The 7551-nt window shown below is 38.7% G+C and overlaps 1 long non-coding RNA gene across 1 annotated transcript; it reads left to right on the top strand.

Annotated features, from left to right (window-relative positions):
• The first annotated feature begins 245 nt into the window (after window positions 1-245).
• LOC136431323 (uncharacterized) lies at window positions 246-4233 on the top strand. The gene is made up of 2 exons (XR_010755026.1): window positions 246-652; window positions 3324-4233. It is a non-coding gene; the product is annotated as an uncharacterized lncRNA (long non-coding RNA).
• Window positions 4234-7551: the final 3318 nt, after the last annotated feature.

Here is a 7551-nt window from a genome sequence, read left to right as displayed (position 1 = left end):
TTCTCTGCACTCTTCATTAGAAACCCTATATTTTATCAACGAAGGTATGTGTTCTCGTAACTCTATTTAATGTCTGCTAAGGGACGCAACTAAAAGCAGAAACAGTCGGACTTTTTTCCGCCCCAAAATTACCCAGACATCAGTTTCCGCTGATCGTACCGGACAGCTAATTCCACCAACCCTAAAACACGGATATGCCTGTTTGAAAGCAAATATTACGCTCGTGTTTTGGGGTAAACCGTACGTTTAGATGGTGTGCTGTATACTTAATACCAGCTACAGGTCTGACGGCGTATCGATGCATCGTTTAAGTTTGAAAAAACTGGGCTGTCTCCTCCCCCCTCTCCTCTTCTTACTTCTGTTAATCTGCTGGGACTCTTACGAGAACTTGCCGTCTGGGATCTTCAGCTTTGAAGACGATGAAACGTTAGATCGGATACAGGTAAAAAACAACGGGTCCAATCCGGATGTTGTCGACGTGGCGGGAGAGACTTCGAAGAATGGAATGGGCAAGCTTGGAGAGAGAGAGCTGTGCCCCCAGGACGGTTTTAGACTGGCTACGATGGAAAATTGTATGCCATGGCTTGGGTGCAGAGAAATAGCTAACGAGGTTGCTGTCCAGAGCAAAATTGGAGGCGGCGCCGCGAAGAAGGTAACGATACCGTTACCTTTCTGATTGTTTATGCACCTAACCTATGGTCATTGTTACGCCTAGATTTAGGATGCGGGTGTATGTCATACTTAATGTAGAAGCTTTGCTAGTTTAAAGGCTTGGTCGCATATATACATCGTTTAATGCACCATCGATGGCATACCATATAAACCACACTGACTGTCGCAGGAACATCCAAGGTACGTGCGATGTTGAATTTTAGCTTTCTTCATGTTGTATACCATTTAGTTCATCTTCTGGGTCATGAGATTTTACCCTGTTACAGTACGGTGCCCCAGTTGGCGTCTTATTTCTGGGCGCCATCAAAGCCACACTGCCCCATTAGCAAACTGACAACAGAGACAAAGCAAAGCACTAGTATATAACAACGTTACCGATACACAGTGTCGTCCGATTTGTCCAAAATCTAATTAACTTCACCGAGAAGGTTATGTTTATGTGCGTGAGTGTTTGTGTGTGTGTTGGTATATACTATTAGGTTCATACATCAAAACCTAACTACTTTCTGGCAACTAGCAACGGAGCATGGTGTGTTCAAGAGCCTGAAAAACCGTCTAATGTTAGGGCCCTCCCTGTTACCATGCTTGATATCCACGTGTCACTTTTATCATTGACACACAAAAAAAAAACATTTCGAGATAGACATGACTATGATTCAAAGCGATTCTTTATTCCTAACAAGAACTCACTTTTAATGAAATGAAAAGTGAACGACATATTGTGTAATACACGAGATATACAGTTACTAGTGCCAGTTGACCCACGTTTATATATACGTATACGTATCAATTGTATGCATCACCTTTGCATCATACCGGATATGACACTTGAAAAATCTTATCCTTCAAAGCAGAATCTGCTATAGCCTACTATGGGTGCACTGTTGTCTGTTTGCTAATGTGGTATGATGGCTACAGTTTTCATCAGCGTTGGCAACATGGAGAATATTGAAACAATCTAAACAAGAGATCGTAGACCTCATATCTCCATAAACTATTCTGTCTATGCAGATGATTACACATTTACATAATATATGCTTGGTCATAAACACCTTTATCTGACTTACACATGTTGCAACATTGACAGTCCTATCATTTTCCACTTAGATGAATTATGGCGCGATTGCATTAATTATGCTCCACTTGCCATAAACTATATATGTTACATGTGCTTGAGTCTTTTAATGGAAAACACTGCAAATGAAGGTTGTCCTCATTAGTTATGTAAATTAAGTATGCAAATTAAGTCACAATTAGCATAATCTGTGTACATTTCTGTCTAAGCTACCTTCATACTAAATATCATGGAAATCCTAGGTACCTTTATTGAGTTATTCTCCTTAGAAGATTTTCAGAATAACGCCACTGCAGTTTCGGAACAAACTGCTAGGGGGCCCAAACCTCCATCACTTCTTTATTACATCACAAGCTATCTACCACCCAAAAATTAATACCATAGCACGTCCAGGTCAAAAGATACAAAAACGGAAGTTCTGATACAGTACCAAGGTCACATAAAAGGGGGCCCGAATCGAGCTTGAATTTTGGCTTCACAACACCCGGCCACATACAAAATATCATCGTAATCCATCAAGAGGTTCTTGAGTTATGCTGACTACAGTGGTGCGGAAACTCAAACACACAGACAGACAGACAGACACACCCAAAACTATATCTCCATTTTTTCATGTAAATGTATACATTTATCACCTTATCAGGAGAGAAAAAGGATCAGTAGTATAGCGGTCTAGCGGTAATGTTTTGTTATATTTGGAAGAACTGAGGGCTCAGAGAAAATGCTGTACGTAGTCCCAGGCATCAGGGGTGTAATTAAATTCATTTATCAGGTTGACGTTTGTCCTTCATTAAGGAGTTCTCAATAAAAGGACACCGATGTTATCTTTCTTCCTTGTTCTAAAAAGGATAGGAAGAGGCTGTCCACAAGAAGCATGACCAATTATTGAATTGAAATAAACCTTTGTATTGTTAGGAAATTCTGTGTTACACAAATCGATGGATTCCCTTGGGTGGAATATCATTCTATGTAATTTTTTCCTTAATGTTTTGAAATGTGCTGCGTTCTGAGATGTCGAATCCCTTGCCATGTGTATTAGTGGATGACATATATTTTTCCATATCCATCGGAAATTAAGATATATCACTGCACAAAATGGCCTCGGATCCTGAAAAATACGTGCTGTGATTTTTCTGTATTTTGGCGAATACAGACGGATACAGGCGGATCCAACAACGGATCTATCACACATCAGAGTAGTGTGTCTTCATTCGTCAGGATCCTAAGCTAACACAGACGCACAAACATCCGAATATATGGGCAAATCTGTAAAACGAAAAATCCGCGCAAATATCCTCAGGTATCCGAGGCGCATCACGGATCAAGACGTATACGGCACCGGAATCGGTCAGATCGATATCTGCGGTGCACCTCGGTATCCGAACAGTGAACTGGGATTTTTCCGGGTTCGCTCAGAAAACGTTCGTTTCCATCATGATGTACGATTCCGGATCCGAGGCTATTTCGTGTAATGTATTTTCGTACATGTACGTATGTCAACATTATATGCTAATCAACAGCAGCATACATGCCTGAAGACTCATGTAATACATGTCAGACATTTCTTTTTTTTTAGGTTCACAAAGCTACCTGGAGAGGCCACACAGTGGCGTACAGTAACCTGACGAGTAGGTATTTCCTCAAGTACTTCCTTAATGATGCTGAGATGCTGAAGAACATGAAACAGTCCCCTCATGTCGTGCAGCTTGTTGGGTCATGCAACACAACTCTCATCACAGAGTATCACAGACTCGGATCTGCAAATGGAATTCAGAAACTCCTAAACAGTAGGAATTTCAGCAGGTTTTACAATGTTAGGACAAGATTAAGCATGGCTTTGAGTTACGTAGAAGCAATACATTTTTTGCACAATAGTCCAGTTGGCACACGGATCATGTGCGACTCACACCAGCTTTAAAGACTCTGGCACAGTTTCTCATAACAGATGATTTTAAACTTGTCTTAAATGATTTGGATTCATTGCCGGAAGTAAACCAATCACAGCCATCTATTAAGTGTAGGAAAAGACAAATTAAGCCCTAATTTGCTGCACCTGAACAGCATTGGCCCTTCGAAAATAATCCATATAAATATTCAAAGATGCCTTCATATGATGAAAAAACTGACATTTGGAAAATACCAACTGTTGTTGACTACTTATTAGGAAAGGTAAATGGAAGTGATATTGTCAGATTACACTTATTCAAAGTGCATCAGCAGTGTCGAAACAGGGACCCGAAGAAACGGCCAAGTGCAAGTGTATTATTGAGGAGTACAAACGAATAGGAAATATGCTCTTTCCTGAATAAACAGCGTAATCAAAGAGGCAATGGAAATTTTCTTAATAAAGAACGAAACCTGGGTAATGTGAAGCTAAAAAATCTATATTCTATGAATACCATTCGGAAGTATATGTGCACAGTGAAAAGGTATCCTTTAGTTGACTAGGTATTAAAATGTTATTAATAAAGATCAGACACCAGAATGAAGCTTTTAGATCGTGTGTTTGTACTCTTGAAATATCTTGAGTTTGTCAACACTCATAACCCGAGATCATTTGATGTTTATAGGTTTGTGGCTAGTACTTTTATTCATTTTATTTATTTATTTATTTATTTATTTATTCAGAAATATGGCAAGAGTTCTTTAAAGAAGGATAACTGCACAAAGGTAAATAGATATATTAGACATATAGTATGCAGGTAGCTTAGACAAAGATGTACACAATGAGATTCAAATGAGGGAAATTTGCATGGTTAATGATCATGAGGGAATTCTACATTTACAGTGTTTCCGTATTACACCTTTGATAACGATACAGATACCAATTATGCAAATAATGGCCTCATTTGTATTTCCAATGTGAACATGACATAACTCCTTTGCAGTGCATGGTGGGAAATGCATACCTGTGGTATGTTTAAGTTGATTAAAGGCGTTCTGCAGTACGCATTGATTATGTTAATGTGTAAGTAATTTGCAAAATTAGGATGAGATGTGAACATGGTGTTCTGCTAATGGAAACGACTTTCACACATACAAAATATGGGATTTTGGTAGTCTAAGAGAAGACTATCACAGCCTTATTTGTATCATTATTGTGCAAAGAAAAACAATAAAGCGACCAATGCTCCAAATATTTCGTGGTGGTTTGTTTGTTCTTTGTATTTTTCCGATGCACCCTATCCAACTCTTCAATCAAAGGGTGGGTGGATCGTCAATCTGACGAAGACCGCTAAACGTCATCCATCATTTATTTTGGTTGATGAAGGCTAGACATCCAGGCGCCAAAAATTGTTACTCAAGCAACTGGTGAAATTTCGAAACGTCAGACGTTTCAGACAGCATCCACTATCTTTCGTCAGTGACTAAGGAAGGATCTGGTAGAACCAGGTTTATACCAAAACTATGAATAGATATGTTGTGAAGACAATTTCAGATGGTTCAATAGAATACTACATTAAGACAAGGCTGTATGCTAATGAATCAATTAGCTCCTGTTGTTTAAAGAGCTAATGTTGTTCGTCGTGTGGGGGTAGCGGGGGTTAGAGAAGCAATGTATGAGAGAATGTACAATCCCGCCCTCAACAGGAAAGGAGGTCAACGCATCCAACTTTAAGGCACTTATCCCCGCTATCCCGCTCCACCAAAGAACAATATGAGCTCCTAAAACAAAAGGACCTTATTCACCGAACAAACCGTTTCTCGCGCCCACATAGTGTCTTTATTCGTCAGGATCCGAAGCAACTACGGACAAACATTCCGAAAATCTCTGCCATTTTGGCAAATATTTAAAAACGAAGAATCCGCGCAAATATCCTCAGGTGTCCGAGGCGCATCACGCCTCGAGACGTATACGGCGTCGGGATCGGTCGGATCTGCGGTGCACTTCGATATCCGAGAAGCAAACTGGGATCTGTCCGGATTCGCCCGGAAACGTCAACATCCGATGCCATTTCGTGCAGTGTATGTGCATCTACAACGGTGGGTGAATTTTAATTGTTATTCGTTGGTGGAGTACATTCTGAAAATGTAGGCGCTGCTAATAAATAATAATAGTCTTTATTGCATATTCCTGCCCAGAAGGGCTAAATGCACAGAAGACCACACGTGGTCTGTAAGGAACATAATGTAAAACATAAATTGATAAAATGCTACATTCTAATGCTAAAAACTAAAAAAAAACAATAAAAAACATACAAACTGTGGGATATTGCTAAACTAAATGATGATCACCCAGTAGTTTCTTCTTTCTTTTTGAAACATTTGGAAATATGACTACATACTTTGTCCATTATATATTCGTTCTTACATGACATCAGGTATATAAAAGTATCCTGTTTTGACATTTTTGTACATTTCTTGTCTAATATTCTATTATATTAAGCAACTATTGCCGCTCATCTTTATATAAGGAACAATCAATTAAAAAGTGGCTTTCATCTTCAACATATAAATCGTCACAGAATTCGCATGTTCTATTATTTGGAGGGGTACGGTTTTGCCTGCCAGATTCTATGTAGGGAATGGTCACTGATGCGAAATTTACACATCGCTCTGCGATGTTCGAAGTTTGCAATGTTTAAATATGCTTCTCTTTCATATATTATTTTGAAAGTTTTGTATGTTCTTAATTTGTTGCCTTGGTTTTCTCTTCGTCCTTTAGCGTGTAATTCTGAATTAAATTTTTGGATGTAAATATCCTTTAATCTTTGTTTTAGGTCATTTGAATGCGAATGTGTGTTTGAGGGACCGTTTATGTATAGGAAGGCAAAACCAAACTCCTCTAACATTTTTCTTACATTAGATAACAAGCAGGATGTTTTTCGGCGATCTAGATCTTGTTGTACCATATAAGCTTCGTATTGAAGACTATCTGTATGTACTTCGTTAACCAATCTAACATAGTAACTGTACATTCTGCTTTGAGCCTCTATTTGTAACGGAAAACGACCCAGTTCCGATCTACATGCAAAGTTACTGGCGTTCCTCCGAAAACCAAGGACATATTTACAGAATTTTAAATGTACAGTTTACATCGGAGATTTGTCATTCATATTACTGTTGCACCAGACTTCAGATCCATACAATAATATCGGTACAATACATGTGCCAAACAGTTTACAATGCAGAGATACAGAAGATCTAGTCTCCCCAAGCGTACTTCTGATGTTATACATTGCTCTTAAGGCTCTCTTTTGTAGATTTTTCGTGGCAGCGGTAAATGTACATCCTGCTGTAAACATAATTCCTAGGTAGCAATATGATGAAACTATCTCTATCTCTTTATTATATAGTGAAAAACTAAGATTATTGAATAAAAGGCCTCTTTTATTAAATACTATAATTTTTGTTTTCGCCAGGTTGACAGTCAGCTTCCATTGTTGGCAATACCGGCCAAGAGTATTAATTGCGTTCTGTAGTCCCTCCTTACTTTCCGATAGTAAAACAATATCATCTGCATAAAATAGGCTATTTACTTTTGAGAGTTGTAACAGGGGGGCGTCTAGGTGTTTTGCATTTAGTTCCTCTATATGGTCACTAATGTAAAGGTTGAATAAGGTGGGGCTTAGAACGCAACCTTGACGTACACCAATTTCAACAGGAAAATTTTCAGTCAAGCCCGTCTTAGTTTTGACACTAGCTTCGGACTGGTTGTATAAATCCTTGATTATATCAAAGACTTTTCCTGAAATGCCATTGGAAAGAAGTTTGTACAATAGCCCCTATAATTTTACGAATGTATTTTTATGAAGGGGAATGGCTTAGAATTGAGAATATAGACACAAAGAATCCCATACATA

Source organism: Branchiostoma lanceolatum, chromosome 3 (assembly GCF_035083965.1).
Source record: "Branchiostoma lanceolatum isolate klBraLanc5 chromosome 3, klBraLanc5.hap2, whole genome shotgun sequence".
NCBI classification, from domain to species: domain Eukaryota; kingdom Metazoa; phylum Chordata; class Leptocardii; order Amphioxiformes; family Branchiostomatidae; genus Branchiostoma; species Branchiostoma lanceolatum.
This window is presented reverse-complemented; position numbering and strand designations above follow the sequence as displayed.